The sequence below is a fragment of the Heptranchias perlo genome, chromosome 20, assembly GCF_035084215.1.
Source record: "Heptranchias perlo isolate sHepPer1 chromosome 20, sHepPer1.hap1, whole genome shotgun sequence".
NCBI lineage: Eukaryota > Metazoa > Chordata > Chondrichthyes > Hexanchiformes > Hexanchidae > Heptranchias > Heptranchias perlo.
The window spans coordinates 22,618,570-22,632,989 of record NC_090344.1 but is presented as its reverse complement, the minus strand read 5'-3'; the positions used below and the strand labels follow the sequence as shown (position 1 = coordinate 22,632,989).

The 14,420-nt window shown below is 44.4% G+C and overlaps 1 non-coding gene across 1 annotated transcript; it reads right to left on the bottom strand.

Annotated features, from left to right (window-relative positions):
• Positions 1-9,072: 9,072 nt before the first annotated feature.
• trnak-uuu (transfer RNA lysine (anticodon UUU)) lies at positions 9,073-9,158 on the bottom strand. Its single transcript is given in 2 exon segments — positions 9,073-9,108; positions 9,122-9,158. It is a non-coding gene; the product is annotated as a tRNA-Lys (tRNA).
• Positions 9,159-14,420: the final 5,262 nt, after the last annotated feature.

Sequence of the window (14,420 nt, the reverse complement as noted above, 5' to 3'; positions counted from 1 at the left end):
GGCCTCCAAAGCTGGAGCTCCCTGGATGACAAAAGATATAGAGATCACCATTTCCCCTTCATTTACACACGCTCCCTGACCGATCACCATTTCTCCTTCATTTACAGACGCTCCCTGACCGATCACCATTTCCCCTTCATTTACACACGCTCCCTGACCAATCACCATTTCCCCTTCATATGCACACGCTCCCTGACCGATCACCATTTCTCCTTCATTTACAGACGCTCCCTGACCGATCACCATTTCCCCTTCATTTACACACGCTCCCTGACTGATCACCATTTCCCCTTCATTTATAGACGCTCCCTGAGAAGTCCCAGTTTACACCGCGCATGCGCGGGGCCGCGGCCTTTTGTTGAGAGTTGGTCCGGAGCGAAACGGGAGAAACCGGAAACCGGCGGGTAGTGAGGGGGGATAATGTTCACTGTTTTATATTCGGGTCTGGGGCCGCACTCGGGGTTTGTGAAGCCTGAGCCTGGGCCTGAGCCCGGACCCGGGCCCCGGGGTTTATTGATCCTCTTGCTCCGATCCTCTCACCTGCACCGAACGCGCTCCTCCCGCAGCCTCGACTGGCCGCGCATGCTCAGGACATACTGCCCGATAATGAGGCACTACTGCGCCTGCGCACTGTGCTCCACTGATTCAGATAGGGCACAATCTGTACCGCGCTGCATGCTGGGTGGTCCAACCGCCATTGATGATCTTAATATCTGGCCGTGAAGCAAAGACATTGGAAGCAGGGAGAGCGCGTTTGGACTATGGGAAATAAAATAAACTGAAACCCCAGCTCTTCGTGCCATTGAAACCGGCACAAACACACAGCGCAGACACTCCACCACTTTGGTGAACTCCAGAAAATATTTTTTACGGTAACTTTTATTAATTTCGTTTTATTAAATGTTGCAACTGACGGGTTCAATTACTGTTTATTTTCGAACTGCACCTCAGGATGTCAGTCTCACCACGAATCCCGGCCCTGGTGATTAAGGAGAGTTCCGGTCCAATAGGAGGAGCGGCAATTGACTGGAGGGGTGAGAGGGTGAGTTGGTCCTCCAGCCAATCGGAGTGTGTGAGGGGTGGGACTTGTGGCACCGAATGGGAGGGTCTAAACCCAGATGTCCGTCATCGTCTGAAACATAATATTTAAAACCTAATTTATCTTAAACTCCAGGAGACAACTCGACCTTTCTGTTGCGTCTTGAAACAGATCAATCCAGATGAGGTGGAGCAAACATTTCAACATTTGTTGGAAAAACATTTTAATTAAGAACAGCCAACATGGATCATTTGAGATAACTCAAGTCCACTGATAAAGGGAATGTTGTGGATGTTGTGAACAGTGATTGTGAAAGGGTGTTTGGTAAGATGCCGGACAGGAGGCTTGTTGATAAAATTAATACTTACCGTATTAAAAGGAATGAGGCAGTGTGTACAGGAAGTTGTGTAAAGGGCAGAATACAGAGAGTAGTGGTTAATGGATGTTCTCCAGACTGGAGGGATGTAAACAGTGCTGTCCCCCAGGGTTAGTGTTGGGACCATTGCTCTTCTCAATACAGAGAATGATCTCAGCTTGGGTATGTGGGACACAAGGTGAAAATCTCTAGTTGACGCCAAAATTGGCACCAGGGCAACTGTGAAGAGGAGTCAGTGACTTCATTGTGACGTCCACGGGTTAGTAAATGGGCCAGGTGAAATTTAATGGAGAGAAATGTGACGTTATGCATTTTGAGAGGAAGAAAAATGAGATGAAATGTAAACTAAATGGTCAAAGTTTAAAAGTAGAGGAGCAGAGAGACTTAGGGATGGAAGGTTCTAACTAATGCATTGTCTTATTAATGAACAAGTCTGAGAGTCAGCAACTTTAATACCTCATTAAGAAATATATGAGCAAATTCTCTTGCCTCTACCGTTCCAGAGTAAACATGCAAATCCCCCGTGTAGACGAGATCAGCCCTCTGGATGGAACCACGGACTCCCTGAGCTTGATCTCCGGTGTCTCTAGTCCCAACTGCCCCTTACATCAGTATCCCCTCACTTTTATACACTGTTGTGATCCATCTGTTACTGAAGCTGGAACTTCCCTAATCTGTGGTTTACAAGGACACATTGCTTGGTTCCCAGCAGTTACTTTTCTTCAGTAGTGTTCTCATGACCCCTAAACTACCCTGCTTAGTGTTAATTGGAATCATAGAATCATAGAAAATTTACAGCACAGAAGGAGGCCATTCAGTCCATCGTGTCCGCGCCAGCCGAAAATGAGCCACCCAGCCTAATTCCACTTTCCAGCACTTGGTCCACAGCCTTGTAGGTCACGGCACTTCAGGTGCATATCCGGGTACCTTTTAAATGAGTTGAGGGTTTCTGCCTCTACCACCCTTTCAGGCAGTGAGTTCCAGATACCTACGACCCTCTGGGTGAAAAATGTTTTCCTCAGCTCCTCAATAATCCTTCTACCAATCACTTTAAGTCTATGCCCTGCCCCTTGTTTATTGAACTCTCTGCTAAGGGAAATCGGTCCTTCCTATCAACTCTATCTAGGTCATATATAAATGTGTACACCTCAATTAAATCACTCCTCAGCATCCTCTGTTTCAAAGAGAACAATCCCAGCCTATCAATCTTTCTTCATAGCTAAAATTATCCAGTCCTGGCAACATCCTCGTAAATCTCCTCTGTATCCTCTCTCGTGCAATTACACCCTTCCTGTATTGTGGTGACCAGAACTGTACACAGTACTCACGTTTTAGAAAAAAACATTGTTTTATACAGTTCCAGCATAACCTCCCTGGTCTTATATTCTATGCCGTGGCTAATAAAGGAAAGTATACAATATGCCGTGTTAACCACCTTATCAACCTGTCCTTCCACCTTCAGGGATCTGTGGACATGCATTCCAAGGTCCCTCACTTCTTCTATACCGTTCAGTATCCTCCCATTTATTGTGTACTCCCTTGCCTTATTTGCCGGACCCAAATGCATTCCCTCACACTTCTCCGGATTGAATTCCATTCACCACTTTTATGCCCACCTGACCAGTCCATTGATATCTTCCTGCACTCTACAGCTTCCTCCTCATTATCAACCATACGGCCAATTTTGTATCATCTGCAAACTTCTTGATCAAGCCCCCTACATTTAAGTCCAAATCATTAATATACATCACAAAAAGCACGGGGCCCAGTACTGAGCTCTGCAGAACCCCACTGGAAACAGCCTTCCAGTCAAAAAAACACCCCTCCATCATTACCCTTTTCTTCCTGCCACTGAGCCAATTTTGGATCCAAATTGCAACTCTCCCTAAGATCCCATGAGATTGTACTTTTTTGACCACTCTGCCATGTGCATTCTTGTCAAAACTCTTGCTAAAATCCATGTAGACTACTTCAAATGCATTACCCTCATCGACTCTCCTTGTTACCTCCTCAAAAAATTCAATCAAGTTAGTCAGACACGACCTTCCCATAACAAATCCACGCTGACTGTCCTTGATTACTCCGTGCCTTTCTAAGTGATGGTTTATCATGTCCCTCAGAATTGATTCCCAAACTTGCCCACCACCGAAGTTAGACTAACTGGCCTGTAATTACTCGGTCTATCCCTCGCTCCCATTTTAAACAATAGTACAACATTAGCAGTCCTCCAATCCTCCAGCACCACACCTGTATCCACTGAGAATTGGAAAATGATGGTCGGAGCCTCCGCTATTTCCTCCATTGCTTCTTTTAACACCCTGTGATACATTTCATCCGGCCCTGGTGATTTATCTACTTTCAAAGATGCTGAACCCCTTCAGGCTGCTTCTCTCACTAAGTTTATCACATCCAATATTTCACACTCCTTCTCCTTAACTACAATGTCTGCACCATCCCTCTCTTTTGTGAAGATGGAAGCAAAGTATTCATTAAGAACCATACCTACATCTTCCGCCTCCACATATAGGTACCTTTTTTGGTCTCTAAAAGGCCCGACTCTTTCCTTCGTTTTCCTCTTGCTCTTAATGTATTTATAAAATATCTTTGGATTTTCCTTGATTTTATTTGTCAATATTTTTTGATGCTCTCTCTTTGGTTTCCTAATTTCCTTTTTAATTTCACCCCTGCACTTTTTATACTCCTCTAGGCTTTCTGTATTATTGAGCTCTCGGTGTCTGACATAAGCTTTCCTTTTCTGCCTTATCTTATCCTGTATGCTACTTGACATCAGGAGATAAAATTTCATATTCATTAAATAAGCATCACACATTACAATCTAATCTACTATATTGCTCACTCTGGTTCAGGTTTATATTATGGTTAATAACAGACGAATTCCTGTTCCTTCCCCTTATCGGATTAGAGATTCCAACCAGCCGATTCTGTGGAATGGAATGTCTGATTAGTGTTGCCATGACGACCTGCCTGCAGTCAAGCGCCTGTTTGAGTTTCTAACTCAGATTAAACTTCTCTTTCCCATAATACACATTATATCAGACATTTAATGTCAATGTATTTTAGCCATGTTATGTTAATATCTCGAAAACCTGCGAAGTGTTCAGATACACAAACCTTTAAAAGTGGGAGGTCAAGTTGATAAAGTGGTTGAAAAATACATGTGATCCTCGGTTTTACAAATAGGGGTATCGAGCACAAAAGGACAGAGGCCATGTAAACCTGTACAAGTTATTGGTTAGGCTGCGGTTAGAATATTTTGTCAAGTTTTGGGGACCTTACACTAGGGAAGATGTCAAGGCCATGGGGAGGGTGCAGAAGAGATTCACTGAAATGCTACCAGTGACGAGAGACTTTAGTTATGAGGAGAGACTGGAGAAACTGGGACTCTTTTCATCGAACAAAGAACGGTAAGGGGAGATCTGAGGGAGGTGATCAAATTTTGATTATGCGCATTGTCTCAATGTGTTAGGGACACTCAATGTCTCCTAAGATCTGTGTACAGGGGAGGAGCAGATGGGTTTATCTTCTCATCTTCTGGTTAAGTGTTGTTCTCATCGAGGTGAGCACCCAGTGTCAACATTCTCCAGTCAGGTACAGCACGGGTTAGATACAGACAAAAGACCCTCTACACTGTACCATCAAACACTCCTGGGGCAGGTACAGCACGGGTTAGATACAGAGTAATGCTCCCTCCACACTGTCGCATCAAACCCTCTCAAGGCAGGGACAGCACGGGTTAGATACAGAGTAAAGCTCCCTCGCCTTGTCCCATCAAACACTCTAATGGCAGGGACAGCACAGAGTAAAGCTCTCTCCACACCCTCCACGCTGTCCAATCAAACACTCACCGACCATACTGAGCAGGATTATTCGGCACTGCAGTGATGTCATAAAGCAGTGCCATTCAGCCCATCTGGTCCTGTCCTTGTCCCTTTTAAGGTGGAGAGCTGGGACATCCTTTTTCAAAACAAAACCCACCTGTTCATAGTGAGAATCCCAGGGGAAGGGTCAAGGTCCAGAGTGTGGAATGCCGGTATAAAATGCCGGCTTTTTTAAAGTCATGACGCTGATCAATGTCTGCGTGAAGATTTCTTGCCATTTGTGTCAAGATTTGGAAAAGACCTGCTGCCTGACACTTTAAATATTGCCCAGCTTTAACTGTAGCTCACGCTGTCCGAAGAGGCAGTGATATGATTAGGTTTTTATGTATCTCCTTGTGCTCCATCTCCTTAACAACACTTGCTGATCACAGCAATGTTTTCATCAAATGGAATCCCAGTGTGAAAAATTGCGCAATTTCACAGCGAAGCAACATAGGCAAGATTGGTGGGAGATACGACTGGAGATAATGGGCCTGGGGCGGTGAGAACATCTCTTGAGCATTAAGATATTCAGTATCCGAAGAAGCAGGGAGATGAGGTCGTTGTGCCTATTTATCCAGGTATCTGCAAAATCCATCGTATCTCAATGCCCAGCATCATTCTTCCCCTCTCCTGCTTTCCAGTTAAGGTTTTTTTTCGTTAAGTCCCAGTATTTGCTTTGAACATCTATTTCACCGGCATCTGGAGGAGCAGAGGAAGCTGGAGATAAAGTAGTGTAACTGCCTACCCGCACTTGGTGCTGTCGTTGTCTGAACAAATCTTTCATGTTCTAACAGTAAATTCCATTTTGTGCGAGCAACTTGTCTGGGGCGAAAGTGACGTGAGTTTCAAAGGGACAAGTCGGAAAGGCAGCGTTGGTCTGCTTGCTTGAATGAAAACTGCCTGAACAGCCAGCAGCTCATCATTCTTCAATTTTACAACCCATAAGAGCGATACACAATGGACTTTCTTGCCTTCTGTAAAATGCCTCCTGTTCGAAAGTCGTGCCGCTCATCAAAGTCTGCGTGTGGTTTTCTTGCCATTTCTGTCATGATTTGGAAAAGATCTGCTGCCTGACACTTTAAATGTTGCCAATCTTTAACTGTCGCTGACAGTGTCTGAACAGTCACTGTTATCATTAGCCTTTTATGTATCTTCTTGTAATCCATTTCATGAACAGTACTAGCTGATCACAGCATCGTTTTCTTCAAATTGAATCGCAATGTGAAAAAGTGCACAATTTCAAAGCTGAGCAACGTGTGCAAGATTGGAAGGAGAGTGCGAGTGGAGATAATTGGCTTGGATCAGTGATCTCTTGAGCATTCAGACATTCATTATCTGAAAGAAGCACAGAGGTGAGATTTTTGTCGATATTTATCAGTATAGAAAAGAAGCAGGGAGTTGAGATCCTTTTGTCCATTCATCTTGCTATTTACAAAATCCTTCTCCTCTCAATGCCCAGCATCTTTCTTTCCAACTCCTTGCTCTGCAGGGAAGTCTTGGTTTCATTAATTCTCCTTGTTTGCAGCAAACATCTAATTCACCTGGCAGATCTGGCCTTGTCTTCCAGTCATAATACGTCCCATCGTGCTGACATCATGTTAGCAACTCAAGATGAGCTGTTTTATGTTGATGGAATGCATTCGAGCCAGTTTTCTAGATCAATATGTCGAGGAACCAACAAGGGAACAGGCTATTTTACATCGAGTATTGTGTAATGAGACAGGGTTAATTAGTAATCTTATAGTAAATGATCCTCTGGGGAAGAATGATCATAATATTATAGAATTTCAGATTGAGTTTGAGAGTGATGTCGTTAAGACCGAAGCTCGGGTCATAATTTTTTTTAAAACCCAATAGAGTAGTTATGAGAGGTGAGTTGGCTAAGGCAGTTCGGGAAATTAGTTTAAAAATATGATGGTAGATAAGCAATGGCGAACATTTAAAGACATAATTCATTATTCCTCAACAAAATTACATTCCCTTGAGGATTAAAAACTCCACCGGAAAAGTGGTCCAACATTGGTTAACTGGAGAAATTAATGATAGAATTAGGTTCAAAGAGGCTTACAATGTTGCCAAAAAGAGTAGTAAGCCTGAGGATTCGGAGGGTTTTTAGAAATCAGCAAAGGGTGACCAAGAAATAGCTAAAATGGGAGAAAATAGAATGAGGGTAAACCAGCAAGAAATATAAAAATGGATTTTTAGAGCTTCTACAAGTATGTATAAAGGAAGAGATTAGCGAAAGTAAACATGGGTCCCTTGGAGACAGAGACAGGAGAATTTATAATGGTGAATAAGGAAATGGTAGAGACGTTAAACAAATATTTTGTATCTGTCTTCACAGTAGAAGACACAAGAACATATCGGAAATAATGGGGTACCTAGTGTCTAATGAGAGTAAGGAACCTAAAGCAATTAAGATTAGTAAAGAAAAAGTACTGGAGAAATTAATGGGACTAAAAGCTGACAAATTCATTGGCCCTGATGGCCTACATCCTATGGTTTTAAAAGAAGTGGCTGCCGAGATAGTGGATGTATTGGTTTTATCTTCCAGAGTTCCCATGATTCTAGAAAGGTCCCCATGGATTGGAAGGTACCAAATGTAACCCCGCTATTCAGGAAAGGAGGGAGAGAGGAAACAGGGAACTACAGGGAATTTAGCCTGACAATAGTAGTCGGGAAATTGCGAGAATCTATTACTAGGGACGTGGTAACAGGGCACTTAGAAAATCATAATATGGTTAGGCACATGGAACACGGTTTTATGAAAGGGAATTCATGTTTGACAACTCAATTCGAGGTTTTGAGGGTGCAGATAGCAGGGTAGATAAGGGAGAACCAGTGACTATCGAATATTTGGATTTTCAAAAGGCAATCGATAAGGTGCCACACAAATGTTTGTTAAACAAGATTAGGGCTCATGGGATTGTGGGTAATATATTAGGATGGATTGGGGATTTGTTGACGTACAGAAAACAGAAAGTCGGAATAAACAGGTCATTTTCGGGTTGGCGGGTTGTAACCAGTTGGGTGCCATGAAGATCAGTGCTTGGGCCTCAGATATTTACAATCTATATCAACGACTTAGATGAAGGGACCGAGTGCAATGTATCCAAGTTTGCTGACGATACAAAACTAGGTGGGAAAGTAAGCTGTGAGGAGGACGCAAAGAGGATGCAAAGTGATACGGACAGGTTAAGTGAGTGTGCTACAATTTGGCAAATGAAGTATAAAGTGGGGAAATGTGAGGTTATTCACTTTGGTAGGAAGAATAGAAAAACAGAATATCTTTTAAAAGGTGAGAGACTACGAAATGTTGGTATTCATAGGTATTTGTGTGTCCTTGTACACGGATCACAGAAATTTAACATGCAGGTGCAGCAAGCAATTCGGAAAGCAAATGGTATGTTGGCCTTTATTGCGAGGTGATTGTAGTACAAAGATAAGGAAGTCTTGCTGTAATTTAGTCATTTAGTACAGAGATGAGGAATAATTTCTTCACTGAGGGGGTTGTGAACCATTGGAATTCTCCACCCCAGAGGGCTGTGGATGCTGAGCCGTTGAATTGATTCAAAACTCAGATAGATAGAATTTTGGACACTAAGGAACTCAAGGGATATGGGGATAGGACGGGAAAGTGGAGTTGAGGTCGAAGATCAGCGATGACGTTATCAAATGGCGAAGCAGGCTCGAGGGACTGGATGGCCAACTCTTGCTCCTTTCGCTGATGTTGTTCCGCTGGAAAAGCAGAACTTGCCAGCTGTTTTAAAACTTTTAGCCTGAACAGGGACTTGAACCCTAGACCCTCAGATCACTACCTGTTTTTAAAAATCTGATGCTCTACCGACTGAGCTATCCAGGCTCGCTGTTTGATTTGTTTCCATCATACAGGTTCATGGTCGGACTCCGAATTATCCCTGTCGATGTCGAATTAGGGGGAGTGTCCCTTTTATACAATTTTCAGCAACGTGTTGAGGAGAATCCTTGTTTCTTTTGAACATGATGGAAGAAACATTGACAGCGAACTCGTGATTTTGCAATTCTTGTGTGTACAAAATGTCTTGTCATTCCTCAGCAGCAATTAAAAAAACACTTTACCCAATGGCTCCAAAGCTAAACTTGTTCCACATGGGAGCTGGAAAATGCCTCTCGACATTTCAGCCGATCAACAATTGAAAGCTGAATAATTTCACCCGTTACACCGTGACACCAGGCAGCAGATTTGCCTCCCGAATTTTCCCGACACGACACTTCAAACCGATGAATCCCTGCCTCACGGAAAGAAGAATTGTGTTTTTGGTTCTTTAGATTTGAAGATCTCGTGCCGGCCGCTTTACCATTTCAGCTGTCGCCAATCGCCCCCTGTCCCTCTAAAAACAAGTAAACTCGCAGCTGCTTTTGCAACACGGGAGGCCAGAGGAGCATCAGTGCCCACATGGGAAGAAGTCGATACGTTCTGGATCATACCGGTTGTACCTTGAACTCCGGTCAACATGTTCAGAAGGTTCAACTACTTTAGGTGAGGCTGGAACTCACAACCTCGGCATTTCTCGAGTGTATAATTATTGTAGAAATAACGCGCTCTGACCGATTGCGCCACTGGAGCCGCGCACGGTCTGTGTCACCAGTGCTCCCATCAAACAGCTTCATCCTCGGTCTCTCAATTATCGCTTCGTGATCTTTCCCACACAGAAGCCTCCAACCAAGAGGCGATTCGTTAAACATCCGCAGTGAACTTTAAAAGCCGTGGAATCTGAAACAAAACCCCAAAAGATAAGACTTTTAATGATATTAGTAATGATTTAAGGCCAGTTTTTTCATGGTATTTAAGGAGGATTTGGGGAAATTGGGAGCTGAAATTAAGAAACTCTCTCTGGGATGTCGTTGATTGAAGAGATGGGCGTTATTTGATTTGAAAACCGAGGTTCGGACCTTCCTGATGGAGAATTGTGACAGAAGATTGTGGTTAGTGACAGTTGCCGGGGAGATCTAGAGAGGGAGAAAAGTCAAAGTCACAGCTGTGACAGCTCAAGTGCTCTGCTTATCTGTAATATTTAATAAGTAATGTACAGTACAGGGCAAACCGATTTAGTATCGGTTATCAAAAATACTAAAAGACACGGGGTCAAAGGCGGATTTGTGAAGAGGGAACGGATTTAACCGCCAGACCGAAATCATTCCACATGAATCTGAAGCGTCTTGCGGAAAACGGCAGTGCGAACTGTTATGTTCGTGTCATCACTTCAAAGACCCTCCAATTACCGACAGTATCTTTGAACGAGTTGTGCAGCCAAACCGCGATAGAAGCCGCTTTGCTTTCGTCAAACGTGTCGGTGACGATATTGGGGGTGATCAGGGTCGATTTCAATTATTTGAAATCTCACCACGTGACCCGAAGATTGACCGCAGAATCGAGTTTTCCCTGTAAGTCCTGAATTGAAGGAAAAGGCGCAACAAGCAGATCGGAGAAATGAAGAGCAGAAAATGTGAATGAAGCTTAAAAATCCCTGTCTGTTGGAAGACTCAGTCCCCAGTGGTGGAGAGGATTGGGATTTCAAGCTGTCTCACAGCTCACACACACACCATTGGCTCATTGAATCACCTTCAACAACTCGATTACATCATCACTTAATCTTCTATACACAAGGAAATACAAACTTTGTCCACGCAACCTGTTCGCATAATTTAAATATTTTAGCCCAGTTATCATTCTGGTCAATTCTGGTGAATCTGCACTGCACCCCCGCCAAAGCCAATATATCCTCCCTCAGGCGTGGTGTCCAGAACTGAATGCAGTACTCGAAATGTGGTCTCAGCAGAGTTTATTTAACTGTAACATTTTTTTTATTCGTTCATGGGATGTGGGTGTCGCTGGCAAGGCCAGCATTTATTGCCCATCCCTAGTTGCCCTTGAGAAGGTGGTGGTGAGCCGCCTTCTTGAATCGATGCAGTCCGTGTGGTGAAGGTTCTCCCACAGTGCTGTTAGGAAGGGAGTTCAAGGATTTTGACCGAGAGACGATGAACGAACGGCAATAAATTTCCAAGTTGCAATGATGTGTGACTTGGAGGGGGACGTGCAAGTGGTGTTGTTCCCATGTGACTGCTGCCCTTGTCCTTTTAGGTGGTAGAGGTCGCGGGTTTGGGAGGTGCTGTCGAAGAAGCCTTGGCGAGTTGCTGCAGTGCATCCTGTGGATGGTACACACTGCAGCCACAGTGCGCCGGTGGTGAAGGGAGTGAATGTTTAGGGTGTTGGATGGGGCGCCAATCAAGCGGGCTGCTTGATTGATATCACGTAGAGTGAATCGAATTGGATGAAGACTGGCTTCTATGATGATGGGGATATCGGGAGGAGGCCGAGATGGATCATCCACTCGGCACTTCTGGCTGAAGATGGTTGCAAACGCTTCAGCCTTGTCTTTTGCACTCACATGCTGGACTCCACCATCATTGAGGATGGAATTGTTTACAGAGCCTCCTCCTCCCGTTAGTTGTTTCATTGTCCACCACCATTCACGACTGGATGTGGCAGGACTGCACAGCTTGGATCTGTTCCATTGTATGGTGTTGAGCTTCTTGAGTGTTGTTGGAGCTGCATTCATCCAGGCAAGTGGAGAGTATTCCATCACACTCCTGACTTGTGCCTTGTAGATGGCTTTGGGGAGTCAGGAGGTGAGTGACTCGCCGCAGAATACAAAGCCTCTGACCTGCTCTTGTCGCCACAGTATTTATGCGGATGGTCCAGTTACGTTTCTGGTCAATGGTGACCCCAAGCATGTTGATGGTTGGGGATTCGGCGATGGTAATGCCGTTGAACGTCAAGGGGAGGTGGTTAGACTCTCTCTTGTTGGAGATGGTCATTGCCTGGCACTTGCCTGGCGCGAATGTTACTTGCCATTATCAGCCCAAGCCTGGATGTTGTCCAGGTCTTGCTGCATGCAGGCACGGATTGCTTCATTATCTGAGGGGTTGCGAATGGAACTGAACACTGTGCAATCATCAGCGAACATCCCCATTTCTGACCTTATGATGGAAGGAAGGTCATTGATGAAGCAGCTGAAGATGGTTGGGCCTTGGACACTGCCCTGAGGAACTCCTGCAGCAATGTCCTTGGGCTGAGATGATTGGCCTCCAACAACCACCACCATCTTCCTTTGTGCTAGGTATGACTCCAGCCACTGGAGAGTTTTCCCCCTAATTCCCATTGACTTCAATTTTACTTGGGCTCCTTGATGCCACACTCGGTCAAAAGCGAGCTTGATGTCAAAGACACTCACTCTCACCTCACCTCTGGAAATGTAGCTCTTTTGTCCATGTTTACTCCAAGGTTGTAATGTGCTCTAGAGCCGAGTGGTCCTGGCGGAACCCAAACTAAGCATCGGTGAGCAGGTTATTGGTGAGTAAGTGCCCCTTGATAGCACTGTCGACGACACCTTCCATCACTTTGCTGATGATTGAGAGTAGACTGATGGGGTGGTAATTTGCTGGATTGGATTTGTCCTGCTTTTTGTGGACAGGACATACCTGGGCAATTTTCCACATTGTCGGGTAGATGCCAGTATTGTAGCTGTACTGGAACAGTTGGGCTAGAGGCGCGGCTAGTTCTGGAGCACAAGTCTTCAGCACTGCAGCCGGGATGTTGTTGGGGCCCATAACCTTTGCTGTATCCAGTGCACTCAGCCGTTTCTTGATATCACGTAGAGTGAATCGAATTGGATGAAGACTGGCTTCTATGATGATGGGGATATCGGGAGGAGGCCGAGATGGATCATCCACTCGGCACTTCTGGCTGAAGATGGTTGCAAACGCTTCAGCCTTGTCTTTTGCACTCACATGCTGGACTCCACCATCATTGAGGATGGAATTGTTTACAGAGCCTCCTCCTCCCGTTAGTTGTTTCATTGTCCACCACCATTCACGACTGGATGTGGCAGGACTGCACAGCTTGGATCTGTTCCATTGTTTGTGGAATCGTTTAACTCTGTCTATATCATGTTGCTTCTGCTGTTTAGCATACATATAACTTCCACCCTTTGTATTCCAGCTCCCTTGAGATAAAGGCCCACATTCCATTAGCCTTTTTGATTACTTTTGTACCTGTCCACTGATTTTTAGTGATTGCTGTACTTGGACCCCGAAATATCTCTGCTTCCCCACAGTTGCTTGCTTCTCTCCATTTAGAAAATGCTCTTAATGATCTTGCTTCGGTCCAAAGTGAATGACCTCACACTTTCCCATATTGAAAGTTTGAACACGCTGGGGGTCTTATCTATAGAAACGAGAAGGCTGAGGGTGACCTGATATAGTACTTTAAGATTATGCAAGGTTTTGATAGGTCAGATGTAGATAAGGTGTTTGTACTTTGGGGGTAGGGACTCCAAAACCTGGGGCCAATAATATAAGATAGTGATTAATAAATCCAATATAACATTCAAGAGAACCATATTTACGCAGAGAGTCATTAGAATGTGCAACTCGCTACCACGAATAGCATGGATGCATTTATGGGGAAATGAAATAAATACATGGAGGAGAAGGGAATACTCGGGTTTGCTCATTGGGTTAGATGAAGAGGGGTTGGAGGAGGCTCGTCTGCAGCATAAACACCAGCATAGTCTAGTTGGGCCGAATTGCCTGTTTCTGTGATGTACATTCTATGTAATTCTATGTAAGCTCCATCTGCCACAGTTTTACCAACTCACTTCATCTATCATTTTCCTTTTGCAACTTTATGCTCCCATCTGCATTACTCACTGTGGCACCAAACTTGGTGTCGTCGACAAACTTGGATATATGGCTCTCTATTTCTTCAATAGCCTCATTTATGCATATAGTAAAAAGCTGATGCCCCGGTACAGATCCCTGGGGAACTCCACAAATCACATCCTGTCAATTTGAGCGCAGATCCATTATCCCTACTCTCTGTCTCCTACCTCCTAACCAACTCCCTACCCATGTCAATAGGTTGCTTTAAATTCCATGCGCTCTCATTGTTTTTAACACTCTCTTATGTGGTACCTTATCGAATGCCTCTTGAAGTCAATGTACATATAACACCCATAGACACTGCATTATCTACCATGTTATTTACATCTTCAAAATGTTCAGCTTGTTTCGTTAGACTTGA